General features: G+C 46.3%; 2 long non-coding RNA genes across 2 annotated transcripts; one reads left to right on the forward strand and one right to left on the reverse strand.

The window, feature by feature from the left end:
• Positions 1–6859: 6859 nt before the first annotated feature.
• LOC136319955 (uncharacterized) lies at positions 6860–17712 on the reverse strand. Its single transcript, XR_010728245.1, has 4 exons — positions 17486–17712; positions 12002–12199; positions 9489–9628; positions 6860–9375 (listed from the first exon to the last, which is right to left on the reverse strand). It is a non-coding gene; the product is annotated as an uncharacterized lncRNA (long non-coding RNA).
• Positions 12372–25314, forward strand: LOC136319956 (uncharacterized). The gene is made up of 4 exons (XR_010728246.1): positions 12372–12573; positions 13457–13494; positions 17856–17970; positions 24930–25314. It is a non-coding gene; the product is annotated as an uncharacterized lncRNA (long non-coding RNA).
• The last annotated feature ends 1405 nt before the right edge of the window (positions 25315–26719 follow it).

A 26719-nucleotide genomic window follows, 5' to 3' on the forward strand; every position in this document is an offset into this window, starting at 1 on the left:
ATGTGCCTTGAGCAGGGGGCTCTAGCTGAGCCAGTGAGCCCTTGCTTGAGCCAGTGACCTTGGGCTTCAAACCAGCGACCTTTGGGCTCAAGCTAGCGACCGTGGGGTCGTGTCTATGATTTCATGCTCACACCAGTGACCTCATGCTCAAGATGGTGAGCCCAAGCTCAAGCCGGTGACCTTGGGGTTTCGAACCTGGGTCCCCAGCACCCCAGGCCAATACTCTATTCACTGCGCCACTGCCTGGTCAGGCAGGAAAACCATTTATATCTGCCTTTTTACTAAATTAAACTTGAAAATTATCTTGACAGGCTGAGCAAAGGCTCCACTCCCTGGCATGATGTCTCACAAAGGAATCTTCACATTTTTACCCCTTCAACTGGGCAGCAGACTCCAAAGTATGGGGGGAAAATTGAAAGAGGATAATCTTGTCCATCATCTCACATTTTTATGTGCAAGTTGAGCAATAGCCGCATCACGCGTTTTTGCAATAGAATGGTCTGAGATCTATTGGGCCTGCCCCCATTATTTATGCTATCCTGCCCGCCTCGGACGCCTTTCCCTTATTTCTGGCCTGCTAACCTTGAGGATTCAGCTCCAGTGTCACTGCATTGGAAGCCGTCCTTATCCCTCCAGGCTGGGCTGTTCTGTGTCACCACACTGTGATGTACAGTGGGGTGTCATTCCCTCAATGCGAGCTCTTTGAGGCTTTTATCTTTTTTTTAAATTAAGCCTTTTATTTGGCAGTTGTACAGAATAATAGAGAGAGATCCCGTGTACCCTTCACCTAGTTTCCCTCAATGGTAACATTTTGCAAAAACTTTAGATGTCGGCAGATAAATTACATATGCAAACACACACATACACACACACAGAGATTTAGCACATAACCAGCCAGTTTTCTTCTTTGGGGTTATAGGCTAGTAATTAATTACATTTTATTGTACCAAATGCTGATTCCTCTGCCTCCTCTTCACTATCACACCTGGACATTAATCTGCTGGTCAAGACACAAATTTCCGTCACAAGAATCCTTCGTGTGGCCCTTTCATGGCCACACCTTCACCTTTCATACCTCTACCCCTCCTTACCCCATGGCTTTATTAATCTAGCCTTCATTTCTATAATCTTATCTTTTCAAGAATGTGATTATGAATGGAATCAGATAGTATGAAACTTTTGGGGTTGTCTGTTTACACTTGGCATAACTCTCTGGAGCATTTGTTCCTCTTTACCGCTGAGCAGTGTCCCGTGGTGTGGAAGGACCGCGGTGTGTTTAGCCACGCACTTGTGCATGGCCTCATTCAGTTTTTCATTACCAGAGCTTCATAGACAGATACTTGCATGCAAACTAAGTGCTGAAGAGCAGCATTAGCTGCGATGAGGAGAGCAGGGTCTGGAGGTTGATGCCTCGCTCCAGAGCTTCCTATCTATGTGAGTTTGAGCAAACTCTGTCTGCCTCAGTGTTCTCATTTGTAAAATGAGGATAATGATAGTGCCCAACTAATATGGTTATTATGAAAGTGAAGTGAATCAATATTTGTTATGTGCTGAGCTCACAGCCTGGCTGATGGTAAGAACTCAATTAAAAATTAATAATGTAGTTATTAATAATGAACATTCACTAAACTGAGTTGTAAATCCTGGAATAAGAAAATTCAAATTCATGCTCCAAAGCATTCCAGATCTTGCTTCCCGTCATGTCATCAGTTTAACTCAAAATAAACTCAAAAGTGTTCTCAAAAAATGCTGAAATTAGGGGGTGGTGGCACACCATGAAGGAGTCATTCCTTCTTTCTAGAGCCTTCACACTGTTCCAAGCTTCCCCAGACTCTGAACTAGGGCTGTTTAAAAAATGCCATCCAGCCTGACCTGTGGTGGCGCAGTGGATAAAACGTCAACCTGGAAACATTGAGGTTACAAGTTCAAAACCCTGGCTTGCCTGGTCAAGGCACATATGGGAGTTGATGCTTCCTGCTCCTCCCCCTTCTCTCTCTCTCACTATCTCCCCCCTCCTCTCTAAAATAAATAAATAAAAATTAAAAAAAAAATTAAAAAATGCCATCCAGAACCCACTGGTGATGCTGTGTCCTGAACGCAGTCCACAGCCTCTCTCTGGGACAAAGGTGAATTGATTTACTGGAACAGTATTTATTGAGCTCTTGCTGTATGCATTCCAGGCACTAATCCAGGTGCCAGGGAGGCAGCAGTGAACAAAACAGACATCCTCGTGGCAGATAATACTGTAAAAGAGGAAGCCCTTCTCTATATCAGCCCTGAATAGGAGGCATGAGCATGGTTGGCGCAGAAGGAGGGAGGGAAGCCATGCCACAGCACCCTGGGAGACTGTGGACGTGCCCTCTGCTGTAGCATTACAGAAATAGAAGTGGTTTCCATCTTCCTGGCTTGAGCAGGTGTGGGGCAGCTTGCAGGCAGGGGATGCACCTGATAAGCCATCTGGTCCTCTCCCTGGCCCCACCTCCATACTCCTCGAATCCCCCCGCTTGTCGATGTGAAGCAGGGACACACTGTACCCACAAAGGGTAACTGGGACCTGGGCTCTAAGTGGCTCCTACTGGAAGTGATGACTTGCAGGAGGCAGCTTTGCTCTCTTCACTCCCCTGAGGTGAAGCTTGTGCTAAGCCCAGGAACCGTGGGGGGAGCCGCAGTCCGGCTGCAGAGCCATGCTTTCTCTGAGAACCGCTAACTGGCCCATGACCTTGGCCTCATTAGCTTGGTGCTCTCCACCTGAGCTGCTTGGATTGGGGCCAGCCAGGAAAATTAGCTCAGGCCCACAGGCCCACAGGCCCCTGGGAGAGGTATCAGGCAAAAATAGACCAGAAAGACTCCTTGAGCAAGAGGGCCGTGGAGGTCATAGGCTCCAGGGTTGTTCTAGCTCTACAGATGGAGGCTGAGGCCAGGGAGGGGAAGGGGCCTGGCCAAGGTCATGCTGCAGCTCATGTAGAGCTAAGGATGGGGGTCACAGCTCCCAAAGCCATGGTCTTCCCTCACCCGTGCCTCCCATCAAGCTGTGGTCAGGGAGGGCTGGAAACAACCAACGGACAATAACAATTCCAGGTGATGGAACAATTCATTGTAGGCCATTTGTTGTTTCTGGGTTTTGTTTTGTTTTTTAAACACATAAAGAAGCCTATAGCAGAACACTGCTATGAATTATTTAAATAGATAAAAAATAATACATCAAGAGACAGTGTCACTTAGTAGATAAAAGTGGGGTCTTGCTGTGTGTCTTTAAGCAAGTTACTTAATCTCTCTGTGCCTCACTTGCCTCACCTGTAAAATAGGGATGACGTTGGAGCCTGCGGCATGGTGGTGGTATGAGGTCGAGCTCATCGGTGAAAAGGGCTATGACCTAGGGCTGCCCCAGAGCTGCACTGGGTCAGTGTCAGTAGGGAGTGTCAATTGCACCAAAAAAAGTAAAAAGAAAAGCAAAAACCTACCTCCTCCTCTGGGCCCTTTCCTCCAAGGGCATGTGTGTCACAGCTCCCCATGGACCCTTTCAGGTCGCCCATGCATGCACCAGCTGGTGTGTGTACGCCCATGTGGGTGTGAAGCAATATCTTTACAAAATGGCATTAAAGCATCCTACTTTACACAGGTCCCATAGCTTGGCTCATCCGATTAATAACATTCTGGACATCTTTTTTAATCAGCTGGTTCAAATGTACCCCATTCTTTTTTAACGGCTACATGGTATTCCCGCCTATGGACGGGCTATAATATATTTAACCAGATCCCAAGGTGGTCACAGCACGTAAAAGTGCTTCCTAGTGGCTGAAGTGGATGGAGTCGTAGGAAATCAGGCCACAGAAGCAGGCTGGGGGAAAACTGCTATAAGCTTCATTATCAACTATGCCGCTTCACGCAAATGATGGATTTCGTTAATCTATTATTTGCCTCATTAACTCTACAATCATCATTGGCCAACATTTTACCACGTTTTCTTTGTCAGCCCTTATTATTAATTTTATTATTATCATACTATTCTTGCTGAACCATATAAGAGTAAATCAGAGGTGTTTTGACCCGTTACCCCTTCATGCTTCCTTGTACGTCTCCTAGGAGGATAAACATTCTCCTCGATAACTCCAGTTTATATTATCAAAGATTTTACATTATGTAATAATATCATCAGGTTGCTTGGTTTACTAAATTAAAATACAGGACACCCAGGCAAATGTGGATTTCAGATAAATAACAAATAATTTTTTTTTTTTTTGTATTTTTCTGAAGCTGGAAAGGGGGAGGCAGTCAGACAGACTCCTGCATGCGCCCGACCGGGATCCACCCGGCACGCCCACCAGGGGCGATGCTCTCCAGGGGGTGATGCTCTGCCCCTCTGGGGCATTGCTCTGCCGCGACCAGAGCCACTCTAGCGCCTGGGGCAGAGGCCAAGGAGCCATCCCCAGTCCCCGGGCCATCTTTGCTCCAATGGAATCTCTGCTGCGGGAGGGGAAGAGAGAGACAGAGAGGAAGGAGGGGGGGGAGTGGAGAAGCAAATGGGCGCTTCTCCTATGTGCCCTGGCCGGGAATCGAACCCGGGTCCCCCACACGCCAGACCGACGCTCTACCGCTGAGCCAACCGGCCAGGGCCACAAATAATTTTTTATTATAAGCGTGTCCCGAATATTACATGGTATGTATCAGTAGTGGTCCTCAACCTTTTTTGGGCCATGGACCAGTTTAATGTCAGAAAGTATTTTCACGGACCGGCCTTTAGGGTGGGATGGATAAATGTATCACGTGACCAAGACAAGCGTCAAGAGTGAGTCTTAGATGGATGTAACAGAGGGAATCTGGTCATTTTTTAAAAATAAAACATCATTCAGCCCTGGCCGGTTGGCTCAGCGGTAGAGCGTCGGCCTAGTGTGCGGAGGACCCGGGTTCGATTCCCGGCCAGGGCACACAGGAGAAGCGCCCATTTGCTTCTCCACCCCTCCGCCGCGCTTTCCTCTCTGTCTCTCTCTTCCCCTCCCGCAGCCGAGGCTCCATTGGAGCAAACATGGCCCGGGCGCTGGGGATGGCTCTGTGGCCTCCGCCCCAGGCGCTAGAGTGGCTCTGGTCGCAACATGGTGACGCCCAGGATGGGCAGAGCATCGCCCCCTGGTGGGCAGAGCTTCGCCCCTGGTGGGCGTGCCGGGTGGATCCCGGTTGGGCGCATGCGGGAGTCTGTCTGACTGTCTCTCCCTGTTTCCAGCTTCAGAAAAATACAAAAAAAAAATGAAAAAAAAAAAATCATTCAGACTTAAATATAAATAAAATGGAAATAATGGAAGTTATTTATTCTCTCTTTACGGACCGGTACCAAATGGCGCACGGACCGGTACCAGTCCGTGGCCCCAGGGGTTGGGGACCACTGGTATATATTATACTAAAAAATTATTTGTGAAGGGAATATGGGGGAGGGGGGATGCAATTGGGACAACGCTAGAATCTATGTAAACACAATAAATTAAATAAAAAATTATTTGTTGCCTATCTGAAATCCACATTTAACTGGGCAGCCTGTATTTTATGTGGAAACCCTGTATTATTATCTAATGCACAGTCCATACTTGAGCTTTGCTATTTGACCCAAATAATGACATTTAAGTAACTTTCCTCCGACCCAGGATTACGTTAGTTGTTGCGTTGCTCCTAAGCCAGCCTTCGATGCCTGGTATTGACCAGTTGGCTTTTCCTGTTTCTAGAATCGGGGAGACCCAGCTGCAGCTGAGACAATTCTGCCTGTGTAGGATAACTGAGGAACTGCTACATGCCGAGGTCAAAGTATGGGGGCAGAGTAAGGGAGGAAGATGGCTTTTGGGCAGGGGGTGGTGCTGATGGGTTTGTCTCCAAGAGAGCACTGCTCACAATGAGTGTGAAGTCCACCTTCCATATCTGGAAGCCTTCAAGCTGAGTCTCCCCCTCCCAAGTGAGCTGGACCACCTAGTCTGTCCTCAAGTGATAGCAGCTACAAAAAGCAGTGAGCCAACTGCTTCCGGCCTGAGCACTGGAGAGGAACTCAAGCATTTCAAAGAGAATGTGCCCTAAGAACAGAAAGCAGTCCTCTGGGTGGGTGACCTTGGTACCTGGTGGAGCAGCTGCCCTTGGAACTGCCCTTCACTGGAGAGGAAAAATGGCCTCTCTTGCAACATCGGTCTTGGTTCTTACCTGAAGTGACCATGACTGCAGGGGACAGAACAGGGCCATCTTCCAAGGCACCATTCAAGGGATAGCAGAGAAACTGTCACTTCAAAGTGAATAAACACCTCTTTGAACCCATGCAGCAGCCAATTCCAGCTCAGCCTCAGAGAACAGAACACCCTCCTGGAGTCTGTGTGTTTGACAAAGGCCGGTACATCCCCACACAACACCGCCACCAGCATCAGTGCACACACACAGTGAGAAACCACATCACCCAGACTGGCAGGGGTGAAGAAGCCTCGCAAGGCCCTGCGTTGGCCACAGTGTGGAGCAATGGGGACTGCCCTAGCTGTCGGTGGGAGTGTAAGTCGGTACAGCCATGCTGCAAAGCCACTTGGCATGACCTAGCAAAGTCGTTGGGAGCAACATCTCTCACCCATCCATTCTAGTCCTAAGTACTTACTTTAGAAAATGCTTTCATAGGCACACAAGGAGACCTGTGTCAAAGTGTTCCTGACTTAATTGTTCATAAGAAACATTTGAAACAACCCAAATAGTCATCACCAATCCAATGGACAAGTAGATTCAAAGGTATACGTGTGAAATAGATAGTACACAGAAAGGTAGAAGAGTGATTAGAGCCAACACGTAGGTACCTAAAAACCATGATATTGAGCCAAAACATAAAATTACAGAAGAATGTGTTCAGCTTGGTTCCATTACATAAAAATCAAAACAGATAACATTGAACATATATTTAAGGACACAGACATAAATGGCAATACAACAGACAAAGGCAATGAATAATTAACATAAGATTTAGGGTCATTATAACCTCTTATGAGGAGACACAAAAGCCATCATGGAGGGACACACAGGCTGCTTAAAGATATTGAAATTTTTTTCTTAAATTAGTAGTGTGTATGTAGGGGTATTCTTTAGTTTTATGCATTATATACACATTTTTGTCTGTTATGCTTCCAAAAATTGTTTTAAAAAGAAAACTCTTGTTTATAATCCTTATGAGGAGGAGAAAATCTCCATGTTTCTGTAAAGAGAACCCCCTACACACACTCTGTCTTCAGGATTGGTCACGGAAGGGACATTTCTAGCTGCTATGACACCCTCATTCCTTCCCGCCTTTCAGGTCTGCCTGCCAACCAATGGGAATCTTAGTCACCTTTGCCCCTTAGCAAGGCCAAGAATAGGGTATTTGTCCAGCCCTGAACCAATCACTGCAGCTGGAAGCTGAGGGTGGAGAAGGGATGGAATATGCAGATGGCTAGTCCTACATCTTGTGTCAAACCATTCACTGCGGCCAGGGACATTTAATGCTCTGATTGGCCAAGCTCAATTCAGGAGCCTAGAGTCAGGAATAGAGCAAGCTCAATTGAAACAAATAGAATGACAGTAAGGGGCAGGGTGGGTCTCCATGGAAAATATAGGTTATTTTAGCAGCAGAAGAAATGGAGGCAAGGTTGGGAAAAGTAACATGTATGTATGTGTATAAGCATGACCTCCAATGCCAAGTAACAGAAATCTCAACTCAATCAGTTTAATCAATTATGGGACTGATTAGCTCACAAAAGGACAAGTTTTGAGTCAGGGCAGCTCTAGGCTGGTTAACTCGGCAGCACCATGATCTCAGCACGCTTCTTCTTCTTCTTCTTCTTTTTTTTTTTTTGACAGAGACAGAGAGAGAGTCAGAGAGAGGGACAGATGGGGACAGAGATAAGAAGCATCAATTATTTGTTCCAGAACCTTAGTTGTTCATTGATTGCTTTCTCATATGTGCCTTGACCAGGGGGCTACAGCAGACCGAATGACCCCTTGCTCAAGCCAGCGGCCTCTGGGCTTAAGCCAGCAACCATGGGGTCATGTCTATGATCCCACCCTCAAGCAATCCTACACTCAACTAGTGAGTCTGCACTCAAGCCAGTAACCTTGGGATTTCAAACTTGGGTCCTCCGTGTCCCAGTCCGATGCTCTATCCACTGTGCCACCACCTGGTCAGGCAAGCTTCTCCTTTTTGCTCCACCATCCTCGTCATCATCCCTCTCAGCTCCCCTCATGGTCACGGGATGGCTGCAGACATTTCCACTCGTTACCAGCCTATATGTCCAGGGGCAGGAAGGGGGTTGCTCTTTTTTGCATCTAAGAAACCCATCCCAGGAGCACCGACCACAGCAGGCTCATGTCTCATGAGTACAATTTGGATACATGTTTCTGCATAAACCAACCATTGGAAAGAGTATCATCACCATGATTGGTTTAATAATTTTTCATGCCCTGGGGCTGGAGTTGGAACTAATCATCTCCAAATGACACATCCCTAAAAGGAACATGACTTTCTGAAAAAAATTGCGGGTCTGCTTTGGGGTGGGGAATTGGCGATTGGATTTGATCAAAATGAAACTCTGGGATTTTTTTTCTAGCATGTCTCAGCTCAAATTTGTCGCAGAACAGATATCAAGGCCAGCAGAAGCGAGCTTCTCCCACAGACAATTCTGTGTCAGTATTGTATCGCTGCGTAGCACACCGCCCCAAAGCTTCGTTGTGTAAAACCACAAGGATTTACAAGCTCTCATGATACTGTGGATAGGAGTTGAGCAGAGCTCAGCTGGGGTCACTTATGCAGCTGCCTTAGGCTAGAGGTTGGGCTGGGTTGGGCTGAAAGGTCCCAGAAGGCATCTCTCAACATTGATGCTGGCTGTCACTGGGATGTCTCTCTTTTTCTCCACGTGACTTCCCTCCCCACATGGTGTTCTGTCCTCCAGGACTCTCCCTCCACTCTTCATTAGGATTACATGGACCTCCCTAGTGCAGGGCAGCTGGGTTCCAAGAGGGCAAGAACAAAAACTACCAGGCCTTCTGAGGGTGAGGCCTGGAACCCACATAGTGACACTTCTGCTGCATCCCATTGGTCAAATCAAGTCACATGACCAAAACCAGACATAGTCTCTGCTTTTGATGGGAGGAGCAGCATTATTTACAAGGAGGGGCAAACTGTTAGTGGGCATCTTTGCAGACCTCACCAGACCTTCCCTTCCAGACATCTCAGGAAGCAAAAGACAAGGAAGGGAACCACAATGCAGACCCAAGGGGTTATAAGTGTCTTTCTTCCCATTACACATGGAACCTGGATGTTCTTTGGGGCCTTTCTCCTTCAAGTAGCTTTATCTTTCATCATACAGATGAGCTCACAATACCTGCATATTCATTGAGACTCTGTGGAAGACACAAGAAATTGATAAGGTGTTGTCTCTGATAAGGAAAACTGGGGGCTAGCAAGAACGGCTGGAGGAGAAATTTATTAAATATTTTGTGTCCTTTTGCCTGACCTGTGGTGGTGCAGTGGACGAAGCGTCTACTTGGAATGCTGACGATGCCAGTTTGAAACCTGGGCTTGCCAGGTCAAGGCACGAATGAGTAGTTGTGAGTTGATGCTTCCTGCTTCCTCCTTTCTCTCTCTCTCCTCTTGCTAAAAAGTCAATAAATAAAATATTTTTAAAATTTTAATACAATTTTGAATTTTGTAGCATGGATTTTTATTACTTAGTCAAAAATAAATAGTTTAGAATTGGTCTAACCAAGGTCACTCAGGACCAGGAGGCAAAGACAGAACTCAAACCCAGATCTGCAACCATGAGCCTGAGCTCATCCCCAATTTCACAAGAAGTTATGTAAATCCACTGTTTTAACCTAAATCGACCCACGTGGGCACTGCTGGGACATAAAAGAGTAGCTTAAATCCAAGGGAAGGCGCAGAGGCCTGCACCTGCAGCACAGAAATGACAATCTTGGGGGCCCGCTGGGATTTGAGCTGCTTTCAAAAGGCAGCAAACCCTCTAAGGTTGGAGCATGGTGACACTCCTGGGAGAGACGTCCTGAGCTGGTGGGATGAGCTCAGCCCCTGGGGCAAAAGGGTCTGTGTCCTTGTAGACTACAGCTGTGACCTTGGAGAGGTCGCCCAGCCTCTTGGAGCTTGGATTCTTTCATGGGAAAACTGGGGAAGATAAGTAATATTCCTTATCCTGTAGGTCAGTGATGAGTTTAGCAAACTCCCCACAGGTGAGGTGTCAGATTGCAGGAAGCCTTTGGAATCTGCAGCCAGCTTGTTGAGCAATGGTGGCAGGTGACTGGCTCTCTCTGTGCCACTGCAGGACGCAATGGTGAGATCAGCTCTTTCTTGGGACTCTAGTCTAGGGCTTGTGGTGGGTGCGAGGCCAAGGACAGTCCTTTCCCCCTTCCTGATCTGTAAAGTGTGGGGGGTGCTTTTGGGTCCCTCCTAATCCTAGGGTTCTAGGATTCAGGGTCCTTCTCAGCTGAGTATTCACATGTGAGCCACTCTTATATACCCCAGTGTTACCCTCACCACTGCGCCCATTGAGAGGAGAAGCGGCGGCCCCAGAGGAGGGCCCCAGGGATGGCTTCAGGCTGGATAGGGGTCTCTGTCCCCCCCTCCTGCTCCCCCCTCCCCCCCTGGAGACAGCAAACTGTGTCTGTCTCCTCGGGATCTGTTCCAGGAATGTTGGTAACTGGACATTCTTCACTCTGAAGCTGGCTCCAAAAACACCTCCAAGCAGAAAAATTCTAGGCCAAAGTAATTTCCCAATCTGGCAGGAAGCTGCCTCTGGGCAGAGGTGGAGGGCAGTTTGGGCCCAGAGATAGATTCAGTCTCTCCAGCACACATGGGGCCCTGACCCCATCCCCTCTCTCTGAGCCAGTCTGCCTCCCCCTTCCAAACCGGCTCTCAGGCTCCCAGTCCACCCTTCCCTCCCAGCTCCAGCTTTCTGCTCTAAGTAGTAACAATAATGGTCTTGACTGGTCAGTAAACTGTCCCTAAGGGGCCGTTTCTCCTCTCCACAGCCCTGCAAGGTGAGCGTTCCTACGCTTCCCCATTTCACAGCTTGGGGAACTGAGACCTAAAGACATCAGTCACTGGTCTGGGTCACACAGCTAGGACACTGTTGAGCCAAGAAGCTCCTTGAGCCCCACAGGCCCCATGGGAGCCCCTGCTTCCTGCATGTGGGCAGACTAGAGGTGTGAGACACACATGTTGCTCCTTCGTCAAGGTAAAGTCCTCGAGAATGAGGACCAGGCGTTACTCGTCTTCTCCCCAAGGCCAGGCGAGGACTGGACACTCAGAAAGCATCCTCTGAAGGGAGCTTCCAGCTTGGTCAGAAGGGACATGGGGCACCTCAGGGGCTGGCTCAGGAAGCATTGGGGACCCTACCCACCCCACGGGCAGTGCCCCTGTGCATGGCCCTTGCCCCACAGCCCAGAAGGGGACAAAAGGACAGGGTGCCCTCTGGGGCTGGCTTTCTGGCTTCAGCAGCCTGGGCTGCCAGTCACTATTGTTTTTCCAGAAAAACCTCTGTGAAATGTGTAAGCCTCCTGCAGTGTGTTTAGCGGTGTTAAGGTGGGCCCTCGCTTTCACCCTCACTCACAGGCTCCCTCCTCCCCTCCAACCTCCCCTAGTGCCAGGTAGTTAGAAAAAGATGTAGAGCATTTAAAAAATATCTGCTGAAGTGGAGTGGAAATCACTTCTGCATCATGGAAAACACAGTTCTCCAAAGGCTGTCTCCTGTTTTCCTGCTCTGTCTGCCCCCCCCCCCGCCTGGTCTTGGCTTCTGACTTGTATTGTACGCAGGGAGGTGCGCAGCTGCACGGGCAGTCCTGATTTGACTTAAATGGGTGGAGGAGGAAATTCTTCCCCTTGGAACCCTCACCAAAAATACTACTGGTCTGTTTCTAGAAGAAAAATAGTGGGCATATTAATAGAAATGTCATGTTTTGTAACTGCAGAGAGTCCTTAACAAATCGTGCTTAAGCACTGACTGGCGTTTTGTACCTGCACTCAGCACCTTGTGTTCCAATTATTCGTGCCTGGAGTCAGGTAGCTCTAGTGTTCAAAGGACAGCTCTGCTGCTTCCTGACTGTGTGACCTTGAGCAAGTCACTCAGCCTCTCTGAGCGTCAGACTCCTCATCTGTAAAATGTCAGGAGAGATGCTTCCTTCCAGTCCTTTCTCCAAGTATTGCCACCAGGATCTAGTGAAATGAGCAAGCAAAATGCTTTGTAAACCCTACAACTTTATACATGTCACATATTACCACTCTGGTGTATCACCCACCTTCCAAACTAATTTTCACTTCCTGTCTCCCATTGGCTCCAATCCCAATTCTTCTGTTGTTCTTACCCTAGATACATCTTACTTGATTTTCAATATCTGGGCCTCAACTGATTGACAGGCAACAGGACAGAGCAATACCGCAGAAGTTCATTACAGTTAAGAGCAGGTGCAAGACTGTACTTAACTGTAGAGTTAAGTGCAAGTGCAATCCCAACTCTACCCAGCAGCTGCTGTGAATTTTCAAGCAATTACTTCCCTTTCTGTACCTTGGTTTTCCCATCTGAAAAGTGGGTGAGTAACAATTCTTATCCTATAGCAGACCTTTGAGGAGGGAATTCACTAATCCACACCCAGGGCTGAGAACACTGCCTGCACATGGTGGGCTCTTGGCAGTGCAGAGTGTGTAGGGAAGGAAACAATGGAGCTAGAAAGGGAGATGAGGGGAGAAGGGAGGAGAAAGCCAGCTGAATGGGTTTTGGGAGGGTGATTAGAGCAATCTGGGGGAAGAGGCTGGGAGCAGTGGAATGAGAGACTGATTTTGTTAAAGCTCAGTGAATATTTATTGATTATGTATAAATATGGCCTTTGTTATTGAAAGTTTATAATCTGGGCAGGAAGGCAAAGCAAACAGTGAACAGCAGAGCTGCAGAGCCCACGGGAAGGGGTTGCTATGAGGCTCTACACCATCCCTCACATTAGTGCACTGAATGTCAAACTGGCCCTATGGGGAATGAATGACAAAGGAGAATTCAGAGCTGGGCAAGACCTCTGTGGGTCCCAGTGGTAGTCGCCTGAACCTGCGACATACAGAGTCTGGGGACTAGTTAGGACTTGGCTTTCTGCCTTTTTTTTTTTTTTTTTTTTTTTAACACAAACTGCTCTCAGGTTTATTTTCATTTTGTTGAGAGTGGCTGTGGATCTCGGCTCTGGCATGTTTATGAATGTCTTTCTTTTCCCCTGTCTTACAAATGATTTTTGGCTAGGTGTAGGATTCTAAGTTCCACACACATTCCCACAGAACTTTGAAGGCATTGCTTCGTGATCCTTTAGTCTTCGGTGTCACGGATGCAGTTCCTAGCTCTATCAAAACTCCCTTCTTTATAGGCAACATGCTTTTTAAAATGATTATTTTATGTTTTTATTATAGCTTGCATTTAACACTATTTTGTATTAGTTTCAGGTATACAGTACAGTGAATACGCATTCATATAGGTTCGTAAGTAAACTGCTTTTTATCTTTAAGCTTTTTGGACTTTCTCTTACCCTTGTTATTTGCAGATTTCATCAGGAGGAGTTAGTTGTTCTTCATTCATAGCTGATTCAGCCTGAAGATTTGTGGGGATTTTTATTTTTCAGCCAGGGCAGATTTTCTTCTACTATTTCTTTTTTTTTTTTAAAGACATTTTTTTAATCTTTATTTTTATTCATTTTTTAGAGAGGAGAGAGAGAGAGAGAGAGAGAGAGAGAGAGAGAGAGAGAAGGGGGAGGAGCAGGAAGGATCAACATCAACTCCCATATGTGCCTTGACCGGACAAGTGCAGGGTTTTGAACCGGCGACCTCAGAGTTCCAGGTCGACGCTTTATCCAATGCACCACCACAGGTCAGGCCCTATTTCTTAGATTATTTCTTCCTTTGAATTATTTCTATTCTTTTAGGCAGGTACTGGGAGCTCTGGAGCTATCATCCACATCACTTAACTTTTCTCTTATATTTTCCATATTCTCCTAATTTTTTATTCATCTGTGTTTATTATGTTATCCAACCTATCTACCTATTTTCTTTTTCATAACTGCCTGTTTCTCAGGCTTAGTTTGGGTTCTCTACTAAGCAAATCCTTTTTTTGTTGTTGTTTTTGTTAAGTGAGAGGTGGGGAGGCAGGGAGGCAGAGAGACAGACTCCACATACATCCTGACCAGGATCCACCCGCAAGCCCCCTACAAGGTGATGCTCTGCCCATCTGCGGCTGCTGCTCCATTGCTCAGCAACTGAGCTATTTCAGCGCTTGAGGTGAGGCCATGGAGCCATCCTCCATGCCCAGGGCCAATTTGCTCAAACCATTCAAGCCCATGGCTGCAGGAGGAGAAGAGAGAGAGAGAGGAAGAGAGAGAGAGAGAAGGGGAAAAGGAAGGGGAGGGGTGGAGAAGCAGATGGTTGCTTCTCCTGTGTGTCCGGACTGGGGGTCGAACCCAGGACTTCCACACACCAGGTCGATGTTCTACAGCTGAGCCAACCAGCCAGGGCCAAGCAGATCCTTCAAGAATGATTTGAGTTCAAGTGATTTATTTGGGAAATGATGTAAGGAAGTCACTGCAAGGCGTTGGGGAAGTGGGATGGGGAAGGGGGCAGCCAGTGAAGGATGCAGCATCAAGCCAGTTCCCACAGTCAGTCATGCTGTGAAACCTGGAAGCCAGCATCAAACATGTCACAGAGTTGTGCCACCCAAGGGGCGAGGGACCTGGGGTCTTTATACCAACTCTCACTGGTCACTGGTTGAGGGCTGCTCCTAGTATAATTCCTCAGTGCTTCAAGAGGCCACACAGTTGGCAAGGAGGGCTCTGGGAGTCAGAAGGGAAAAAAAAAACAAAGACAAAATCTCAGGCAAAGAAATGCCAGCACTGGCAGTCAGGATTAGTCCACTGTGATCCAAAGTGAAAGAGCTGAGGGGACATGAGCCAGGCATCTGCTATGTCTTGTTTCATGGATGCTTTATTCTTCTCCTGGTCCTCTGAGGACACTGAACAAGTTTTGTTACACTGTCTTCTATTTCCTTGAATGCTGGTCCATCTTCTGTAGAGTTGGTGCTTCTCTTTAATGGTTTTGCTTTTGTCGATTTGAGGGAAATTTGTCTCATGACTTGGGGTCAATGATGTGGAAGAGAAAAAAGTGTAGGAATATGTTCTAGAAGTTGTCTTATGGGAGTAGAGAGCCTCAGATTATTCCTGGGTTCCACAAGCTGCCAGAGACACTGTCCTATCTCCTGCTGTTCCCACCCAAGTGCTAGACACATTGTTCTGGTCTGGGGCCAAGTGCCTTTGCTGCTTGGTGCTTGGCAAAGTAGGCAAAGGAAATGAGCAGCCTGCTTGTTGTTCTAGATGCCAATCAACCAACCACCCTGATGGTGATGCCAAGACCTTCAGATCCATTGCCTCTGATTTGGAAAACTTGCAGAATAACTTTCGCTAATCACAGTCTTCCCCTTCTGCACATGTCAGTCTTCCCCTGACATTCTGCACTGTGTTTCCTCCAACAAATCATTCTATATGCTTTCTGTCCTGAGAAGCCTCAATATTAGTGGTCTACCAATGCCACTCAGTTTTCCAGCTCTATTATGAATCTATTGTTTTTAAATAGCTCTTTTATGTCATGGCTAGGGATTGAGGATGGAAGCGGTAGTAAAAGCATGTGTTCAGTCTACCCTCTTGGGAGTTGAATAAGAGGGTAATGTGGTACAGTAGAAATAGACATGGAAATCTAGTGTTGGTATCAGAACTATCTGGGAATGCTCGCTGCAGTGGTGTTTTTGGTCAGTAACAACCACAGCAGCCTGAGGGCTGGTAGCTTTGCTTGAAACCAAAACTCTCTAATAGATACAGAGGTTCACAATATTTTAATTTTTATTTATTTATTTATTTTTACAGAGACAGAGAATTGAGTCAGAGAGAGGGATAGACAGGGACAGACAGACAGAAACGGAGAGATGAGAAGCATCAATCATTAGCCTTTCACTGCGCGTTGCAACACCTTAGTTGTTCATTGACTGCTCTCCCACATGTGCCCTGACCGCGGGCCTTCAGCAGACCAAGCAAACCCTTGCTGGAGCCAGCGACCTTGGGCTCAAGCTGGTGGCTTTTCCTCAAACCAGATGAGCCCGCACTCAAGCTGGCGACCCTGGGGTCTCGAACCCGGGTCCTCTGCATCCCAGTCCGATGCTCCATCCACTGCGCCACCGCCTGGTCAGGCGAGGTTCACAATATTTTAACAGTGGCTACCTCTGAGCAGTGACAATTAAGGGACTTTAAGTTATGTCTCTATATTATTTATATATTTCTTTTTTATTTATTTATTTATTTATTTATTTATTTAGGTATTTTTCTGAAGTTGGAAATGGGGAGGCAGTCAGACAGACTCCCGCATGCGCCCGACCGGGATCCACCTGGCATGACCACCAGGGGGTGATGCTCTGCCCATCTGGGGCAATGCTCTGCTGCAACCAGAGCCATTCTAGCACCTGAGGCAGAGGCCATAGAGCCATCCTCAGCACCCAGGCCAATTTTGCTCCAATGGAGCCTTGGCTGTGGGAGGGGAAGAGAGAGACAGAGAGGAAGGAGATGGGGAGGGATGGAGAAGCAGATGGGCGCTTCTCCTGTGTGCCCTGGCCGGGAATCGAACCGGGACTCCTGCACGCCAGGCCGACGCTCTACCACTGAGCCAACCGACCAGGGCATATATTTCTTTTTAATTTTTATTTTAGTGAGAGGAGGGGAGTCAGAGACAGACTTCCACATGCACCCCAACCGGGATCCACCTAGCATGCCCACTAGGGGGTGATGCTTTGCCCATCTGGGGCCATTGCTCTGTTGCAATGGGAGCCATTCTAGCACCTGAGGCAGAGGCCCATGGAGCCATCCTCAGCCCTTGTGTCCAACTCGCTCCAATCAAGCCATAGCTGCAGGAGGGGAGGAAAAGAGGGAGAGGGAGAGAGAGAGGGAGAGAGAGAGAGAGAGAGAGAGAGAGAAGCAAGAAGAGTAGGGGTGGAGAAGCAGATGGGCGCTTCTCCTGTGTGCCCTGGCGGGGAATCAAACCTGAGACATCCACACACCGGGCTGACGCTCTACCACTGAGCCAACCGGCCAGGGCCTTATTTATAATTTTTGATTAACATATTCTACTTTTATAATTTAAAAAGACATTGAACTGGGCATGTCTCTTCTGGCTTCTATCAGTTGTTCCATCACCCATCTTCCTGACTTCCTTTAAATGGGTCTCTTCCGTTGTGTGATGTAAAGCAAATCAAGGTGGGCTATAAAGTTTTTTAACAGCTTTACTGAGATATAATTCACATACCATAAAATTTGTTCTTTTAAAGCGTACAGTTCAGTGGGTTTCATTATAGTCTCAGAGCTGTGCAACCATCACCGCTGTCTAACTCCAAAACATTTTCATCATCCCAAAGAAACCCTGTGCCCAATAGCAATCACTCACCGTTTTTCTCTTCCCCGGCCCCTGGCAGCCTCCAATCTGTTTTCTGTCTCTATGGATTCGCCTACTCTGGCTGCTCCATATTAATACTGTAGAGAATACAGTATGTACTCTTTTGTGACTGGCTTCTTTCACCGAGCATAATGTTTTTTGGGTTCTAATAGCTGATTAACAGCTGAATGAGTGAGTTTAGAATGAGTGTCACTCAGCTGGCTGGTGGCAGAGCCAGAACTCAGATCTGTGTCTTGGACTCTAGATAAAGTGCGCTTTCCACTGCTATGCCCCCATGAGTGTCCAGAATCACCCGATAGCCCAGCCAGCTGGGCTGGTTTGTGCGTAATCCCTGATTGGCTCGATTCATCCATCACCTCAGGGCACTGAGCCGCCCACCTGGGACGCAGCCATTGAGGCCAGAGAGGAGCAGCGTGTACCAGCCTCCGTCACTGAAGACCATGAGAAGACTGACTGGAATTCAAATTCGTCTAAAGGTAACTACAGAAAGGACACTGCCCCACCTCCTATCCTGCCCTTCCTCCTACCATGACTCTGCTTTCAGACCAAAGCTTTTCCCATAGATCACACCAAGTGGTTCTGGGATGGGAATCTAAATTCTAAGGAGGGGTCCACTAAGGTCAGAAAAGGGGGGTGGGGGAGAGGAAGAAGGGTAGAGGGGGACTAGATGCTGATGGAGGGAGACTTGACTTGGGGTGGGGTGGGGAATACAATGTAATATGCAGATGATGGAATTGTGCACCTGAAACCTGTATAATTTGATTAACCAATGTCACTTACCCCAATAAATTCAATTTAAAAAATTTTAAAGGTCAAAAAACATATAATTAGCTGGAAAAAGAGATTTCTGATTTAAAAATCATAGCCCATTAAACATAAAAATACCTTTGGTTCTCAATAGGAGCAGGCTTGTGCCTCACACATGGGCCCTTTGGGCCCTTCATGGGGACATGACCACATGGCCATGTCGAAATTCCTCTGTGTAAACAAGGCCTTTGGCCAGATTTATCAAAACTAAACCAAACCGCCTGACCTGCTTTGGCGCAGTGGATGAAGTGTTGACCTGGAATGCTGAGGTCACCAGTTTGAAATTCCGGGCTTGCTCCGTCAAGGCACATGTGAGAAGCAACTACTATAAGTTGATATTTCCTGCTCCCCCCACCTTTTCTCTCTCTCTAAAATCAATCAATAAATTTTTTGTAAAAATTGAATTAAACTAAAAAACTAAACCAAACCAAAAGGAAACAGCAAATACCCACAAAGCCAGTTAAATCTAATTTTCCAATAAACCACACATAACTTTTCAGGTATTAATTATGTCTGATGCAATATTTAGGACATACTTATTATTCATTTAATTATTTAATATGTCTTAAATATTGCATCAGATATATTAATACTAAAATGATTTGTTGTTGATCTGGAATTTGACTTTAACTGGGCATATTAATTCCAAAATTTTTCTGTTGGTTATCTGAAAGCCAAAGCTAACTGGGCACCTGAATTTTATCTGGCAAGCCTGTCAGGAAATGAAAAGAGGCACAGGCTGTCTGATGAGCTCCTCGGTGGAGGTTCTTTCTTCCTCAGGATTCTGGTTTGTTCATTCAAAGAAAGATCTCCAGTAGGTCCTTTGGCCTAACACCTGGCCCAGAGAGGGAAAGAATAAATGTTTACAGAATGACTATCAGCCCCCAAGTCCTGCTGGGGGGAGGCCTGTGCCCACAGGAGATCCCAGTCTGCAGGGGGTGAAGTCAAGGGCTGTGATAGGGGAAGAGCATGGATGAGGGAGTCCAGGAGACCCGGAGTCTACAGAGGGTGGAGGGGTCAGGGATGCCTTCTAGAATGAGAGGAGACTGGACCTGAGTGGAATGGAAGCAGAAGTTCTCTTAAGTCCATGGTTCTCAAAGTGGGTGCCAGGGCACACTGATGCGCCCTAGAAGATTTCCAGGTGCGCCCTATGGTATTCCAAAGAAATATGTGCCTGTTGGGGACCAAAAAACCAACAGGGTTTTTGGAGTTTAGATTTTTGGGGGACAGAGGTGTGGGGAATTGGTTGTAAGCTGACAGTCTGCCCACCTCACTTGCCTGATTAGGTTGCAAAAGGCTGTTAAGTTGTGGTGCTGGATTGTTTACACTACCCCCGCCATGTTCCCCAGAAAGACTGGAGGCAAGTTTCTTCTATCCTTTGTTTGGTGTAAAGTTAAGATGATATGTATGGTGGGGGTTTTCTGCACTCAACACAATTAAGAGTAAAAAGAGAGGAATTCTTCAATGTACTGACGAGGAAATGAGAGTTTGCCTTTCAAATATATGCCCAAACATCGAAGAAATCGCTAGGACACATCAGGCTCATGTTTCTCATAAACACAAGAATGAAAAAACTTAACACATTCGTGCCAGGACCTGCTGAATTTACTAAATCTTACTAAGAATGTATCTATATATATAAAAACATAACTTTTTTGTTTTTTTTTTATTTTTAACCCCTCTTTTTTTATGAATTCTAAAAAGCATAACTCAAAAAATGTAACCTAAAAATGTTTTTTTAATGTCAGAATCAATTTAATTTTGTCATATTTATTTTGTTTAATTACCATAAAAGCATGCTTGGACTTTATATATTTTTCTTTAATATTTGACTTAATTATTATATTTCTCAGAAATTTGTATATAGTGCACCTACAATTATTTGTAGGATTTTAAATGCGCCCCGACTTCAAAAAGTTTGAGAACCACTGCCTTAAGCAATGTCAACGAGGTGTGAGAATGCTTGTGAACTGTATGTAGTGTGGCTGGCAGGAGCCAGTCAGGTGGGGGAGGGATGTGCCTTATAGGAGGTGAGAACAGCAGAGGAACAGAATGTAGGCTCATCCTGATTATTGGGGTGTGGGCTTGTTTCTTCATATGCTCCTGGTTCCCAAAAGTGACCCTTTGAGATGACTGTACACACATCCTTATCTTGTACCAACAAGGAGAGGTAAATACCCAGTGTGATAGCTGCTGCCAACTTGTGGTGATGTTTACAAAGACACCCTCAGGGAAAACCACCCAACACTAGTTTTGTAACTGCCATGACGATGATGATGAAGATTAGATATAATTTACTGAGTTCCTACAATGTAGGATACCTTACATGCATTCCTTCACTTAGTTCTTGCAATAATCTTTCAAGGTTGGCATTTTCATTCCCATTTCACAGTTGAGAAAGTTAAGCCAAAGAGAAGTCAAGTAACTTACTTAAGGTTACATAGCTGAAAAAACAAGATCCAAAATTTGAAATCAGATCTTTCTGGTCACAAGGCTCACATATTTTCCATTACACAATGGTGCCAAATCCATTAATATATCCTGCCTTACATTTAAAATAATATAACTATACTTATGTATATAAACAAGATAACAGTATGATTTGTGGTAGGCAGCCTTCAAAAAATAGCTTCCAATGACCCCTCCTCTTTGGGCCCTTGTATAGTCCCCTGCCCTTCTTATAAATAGAAACCCAATGTGATCTAATTTCTGAGGCCAGGTTCTAACAGAGATACCATTGATGAGATACCACTTTACTTCCACTAGGATGGCTGTTAAAAAAAAAAGAAGAGTGGAAAATAACATGTATTGGCGAGGATGTCAAGAAATGGGAACCAGGCCCTGGTCGGTTGGCTCAGTGGTAGAGCGTCGGCCTGGTGTGCAGAAGCCCCAGGTTCAATTCCGGGCCAGGGCACACAGGAGAAGCGCCTATCTGCTTCTCCATCCCTCCCCCTCTCCTTCCTCTCTGTCTCTCTCTTCCCCTCCCGCAGCCAAGGCTCCATTGGAGCAAAGATGGCCCGGGCGCTGGGGATGGCTCCATGGCCTCTGCCTCAGGCGCTAGACTGGCCCTGGTTGCAACGGGCAGAGCATCGCACCCTGGTGGGCATGCCGGGTGGATCCCGGTCGGGCGCATGCAGGAGTCTGTCTGACTGCCTCCCCGTTTCCAGCTTCAGAAAAATACAAAAAAGAAAAAAGAAAAAGAAAAAAAAAGAAATGGGAACCCTTGTGCTATGCTGGTGAGGCTGTAAGATGCTGCCCCTGCTGGTGGAAAGCAGTGTGACAACGTCTCAAAAAGTTAAATAGAGAATCTCCATACGATCCAGCAATTCCACTCCTGGGTACATAGTCAACGGAATTGAAAGCAGAGAGACCCAAACACGTATTTGTACACCAACGTTCATAGCAGCATTATTCACAACAGCCAAAAGGTGGAAACTATCCAAATGTTTATTGTTAAAATGTGGTATCTACACACGACTATTCAGCCTTAGAAAGGAAGATTCTGATGTATGGTACGACATGGATGGATCATAAAAACAGTATGGCAAGTAAAATAAGCCAGTCATAAAAAGACAAATATTATATGACTCCACTTATATGAGAGAACTAGAGTAGTCAAATTCATAAAGACAGAAAGTGGAATGGTGGTGGCTGGGGGTGGGGGCTGAGGACAATAGAGAATCATAACAGGTCGAAAGTTTGAGTTTTGCTAGATGCAAAGAGCTCTGGATATTGGCTGCACAATATGAATGTACTTAATACTACTGACTGTACACTTAAAAATGGTAAAGGTAGCAAATTTTATTTTATTTATTTATTATTATTTTTTTTTTACAGAGAGAGAGAGAGCCAGAGAGAGGGATAGATAGGGACAGACAGACAGGAATGGAGAGAGATGAGAAGCATCAATCATCAGTTTTTCATCGTGACACCTTAGTTGTTCATTGATTGCTTTCTCATCTGTGCCTTGACTGGGGGGCTACAGCAGACCGAGTGACCCCTTGCTCAAGCCAGCAACCTTGGGTCCAAGCTGGTGAGCTTTGTTCAAACCACATGAACCTGCGCTCAAGCTGGTGACCTCGGGGTCTCAAACTTGGGTCCTCCGCATCTCAGTCTGACGCTGTATCCACTGCGCCACCACCTGGTCAGGCGGTAGCCAATTTTGAGTTGTATATTTTCTACCACAATTTTTTTTTAAAGAAAAGAAAGGAATAAAATTCTGACACATGCTATACTATGAATGAACCTTGAAAGCATTGTGTTAAGTGTGATAATCTAGTCACAAAAAGACAAATGCTGGATGATTCCACTTACATGACATACCCAGAGCAAATTCATAGAGACAGAGTGCAGAACAGAGGTTGCAGAGACTGCAGGGAGTTGGGAATGAAGAGTTAGTGTTTATAGGGGACAGAGTCGCTGTTTGGGATGATGAAAAAGTTTTGGAGATGGATAATGGTGATGGTTGTACAACATTGTGAATGTGCTTAGAGCCGCTGAATTGTACATTTCAAATGGTAAGTTTTGTTTTATGTATATTTTAGCACAATTATAAAAAATGAATAGTTTTTTAGAGCCCATGACTCCTTTCCTGCTGTCGCTCTCTGTCTCCCCTTGCTTGAGGATGCAGCTGGGCGGGTGTCTATAAACTGCCCCATGGGAGCCCTGGCTGGTTGGCTCAGTGGTAGAGCGTCGGCCTGGCGTGCAGGAGTCTCGGGTTCGATTCCCGGCCAGGGCACACAGAAGAAGCACCCATCTGCTTCTCCACCCCTACCCCTCTCCTTCCTCTCTCTCTCTCTCTTCCCCTCCCTCAGCAAAGGCTCCATTGGAGCAAAGTTGGCCCGGGCACTGAGGATAGCTCCATGGCCTCTGCCTCAGATGCTAGAGTGGCTCTGGTTGCAACAGAGCAATGCCCCAGATGAGCAGAGCATCGCCCCCTGGTGGGCATGCTGGGTGGATCCTGGTCAGGCGCATGCGGGAGTCTGTCTGACTGCCTCCCCGTTTCTAACTTCAGAAAAATACATAATAATAATAATAATAATAATAATAATAAAATAAATAAACTGCCTCGTGGGGAAGTCCCACGGCCAGGAGCCGAGGCCCTCTGTCTGACTGAGGCCTATCGATAGAGGACCTTGAGAGTCAATCCTGCCCCAGTTGAATGTTAGGTGACTCTGGTCCCAACTGTCACCCTGACTGAGATGCTGAGCTGGAGGGCCCAGCTAAGTTGCACCCAGGTTCCTGACTTACAGAAACTGTGATGTTTGTTGTCTTGGAGTAATCTGTTAGGCAGCAAGAGAGAACTAACATATTGTTCTTGGTGGGTCTTCCTCACAAATCTTGGTAGTCAAATTAGATGGTGCTTATGAAAGTGCATGGAAAGGTTAGGTATGACAAAAGGGCAAAGAGTGACATAAGGAGAGGCATGTCAACTGCGGACTGAGAGCCCAGACTTTGGGGCCAGACTGCTTGAGTTTGGTGGCGGCTCTCGGAGTCCCAGCTGTATGACTTTGGGTAAGTTGCTTCCTCTCTCTGCACCCCAGGTTCCTCTATAAAGTGGAGATAATGAGTACCTTCCTTAGAGGATCGCTGTAAGGATTGTAATTACTCATAAAGCACTTAGAACAGTGCCTGGCACATGGTTCTTTATGACACTCTGTAAATGATATTTTACTAATTATTACTATAAGTAGAGGATCTTATAATTGTGTTAAATATCTACACCATAGGAGCCAGTTAGAAGCTGCTGTTCATAGCTGTGCTGTGATAGATACTTCTTACTGAATTCTGTGTATGCATACGTACACTGGGTTCCCTGGTGTATTAGACATGCTCCCCAATGCCAAACCACCAAGACAAGGGAGCTCCCAAGAATATCCTGTCACTTGCCTGTCACATAGCAGATACACCAAACTTAGACACCTGGAAGAGGGAGAGAGGACAGTTTGCCCCCACAGCCTGGGGAAATATTGTGCAAATGTTTGACACTGGTTGAAGGTCCTGTCTAGACCCATCCTTAGATAAATTATCACAGAAACTGGACAGATTCTCCCTCCCCCACTTTCTGAGCTGTGAGGATAAAGAAATCCAATGTGAGTGATCACGTTCCGTGGAGAAGGTAGGAATTGGTGGCTGACCCAGTGGCTCCAGGGGCCTGGGCTGTGAGGCACTACACTATGTTCCCAATCCCTGAGTGACTATGAGCACGTCACCATCTCTCCCTGGGCTCTAGACTCCAGTTCTGTAAGAAGAGGTAGATGGACGATCACCCTGTGGTTGGAGAGACAGGATGAGTTGTGGTTAAGCATTTGAGCACTGATGCCAAAGGCTTAGGTTTGGATCCTGGCATTGTCATGAACCAGCCCTGTGCCTTCAGGCAAATCAGTTCACCTTCCTGTGGCCTCAGTTTTCTCATCTGTGAAATGGGCAAAATAATAGTAGCTGCTTCATAAAATTGTTGACAGAAAGCACCTAGGGCCATGCCTGATACATGCTCACTTAGTTTAACTATTAATATTGCTCTTGGGCTTTTCTTTTGTTGTCTTTTGGATACTGGGTAAGAGGTGTGAAAGGGGTCAAGGTCACTGGGGTTCTCACCAGAGTTGATATTTATCCTCTTCTCGTACAGGTGCTGCCTCCTCTAGCCTGGAGATGATGCCACCTGGAGGATGCTCTGGGGAGCAGCAGGGACTGTGGCCAACTTCAGAGCAGCAAAATTAAAGTCTGAAACCTGAAACTCAGAAAGAAGAAAGACTTGCCCAAGGTCAAATGCAAGTCAGTGGCTCGCAGCCCGGTGAAACACAGTTAATGGTAAACATGTTTAGGTTGGAGCATTGAGTACAGAGGTATAGAGGCTTTAACTAAATGTTTCAATTGATTTGGATGTCATGTACCGTATTCTCCCCACATATAAGATGCTCCCATCTAGAAGATGCACCTTAATTTGGGGCCCAAATTTTGAAAAAAAAAAGTATTACATAATGTTATTGTACTCAAGTTTTATCCATCATAAAATTCATACAACTCCTCATCACTGTCAAAACTCCTATCCATTAGCTTGTCCTCATCTGTGTCTGATAACAAATCGCCATCTTCAACAAAGAGCGCAAAAACAAGCGTGAAAAAGTGGGAAATGCAGGTAAAAAAATCTACAACCACTGCATAGGACGCACCCAGTCTTTAGACCCAAAATTTTTCGAAAAAGGGTATGTCTTATACATGGGGAAACACAGTAGTTTATAGTCAAAGTTTAAGAATGTGCATTAGTCATGTCTTATAGGCTCGGCTGTAAAGCAAGTTCCAGGAAAAATGTTTAAAAGTACACTTGGCTGGGCCCTAGCCGGTTGGCTCAGTGGATAGAGCGTTGGCCTGGCGTGCTGATGTCTCAGGTTTGATCCCCAGTCAGGGCACACATGAGAAGTGACCATATGCCTCTCTCTCTCCCCCTTTTCTTTCTCTTCCCTTCTCGCAGCCAGTGGCTTGGTTGGTTTGAGAGTCGGCCACAGGCGCTGAGGGTAGTTCCATTGATTTGACTATTGGCCTCAGATGGGGGTTGCGGATCCTGGTCAGGGTGCATGTGGGAGTCTGTCTCTCTATCTATCCTCTCACTTAAAAAAATAAAGTACACTTAGCTGGAAATTAAATAGAGAAATATAGCTTGTTAAGCATAGAACAATGGTAGCTTAAATGATAACAATAGTCACAAGATGTTTATTTTCTGCCTTTTGCTTTAGAGATAACACAATCATGAGCCAGTTTGATCACCCAACCACAATGACAAAGGCTCCAGACAAGATGACATCAGGAGCTAAATTAATCAGACTAAGGAAAACCACTGAAGTTTGCACAAGAACTAACCAATCAATTTTGCTCATGACCTCTAACCCCTAACCCTTAATCTTTGCCTTTAAAAACCCTTGATTAAAAATCATCAGGAGCCTCTTTAAAATGAATACCATATTTCCCCATGCATAAGAATGCACCTTTTTCTGAAAAATTTGGCATCTAAAAGCTGGGTGTGTCTTATACAGTGATTGTAGATTTTTTTACTTGCATTTCCCACTTTTTTTTTTTGTATTTTTCTGAAGCTGGAAATGGGGAGGCAGTCAGACAGATTCCCGCATGCGCCCGACTAGGATCCACCTGGCATGCCCACCAGGGGGCGATGCTCTGCCCATCTGGGGAGTTGCTCTGTTGCAACCAGAGCCACTCTAGCACCTGAGGCAGAGGCCATGGAGCCATCCTCAGCGCCCGGGCTAACTTTGCTCCAATGGAGCCTTGGCTGTGGGAGGGGAAGAGAGAGAGAGAGAGAGGAAGGAGAGGGGGAGGGGTGGAGAAACAGATGGGCGCTTCTCCTGTGTGCCCTGGCCGGGAATCAAACCCAAGATTCCTGCACGCCAGGCCGATGCTCTACCACTG

The sequence above is a fragment of the Saccopteryx bilineata genome, chromosome 1 (assembly GCF_036850765.1).
Source record: "Saccopteryx bilineata isolate mSacBil1 chromosome 1, mSacBil1_pri_phased_curated, whole genome shotgun sequence".
Lineage (NCBI taxonomy): Eukaryota > Metazoa > Chordata > Mammalia > Chiroptera > Emballonuridae > Saccopteryx > Saccopteryx bilineata.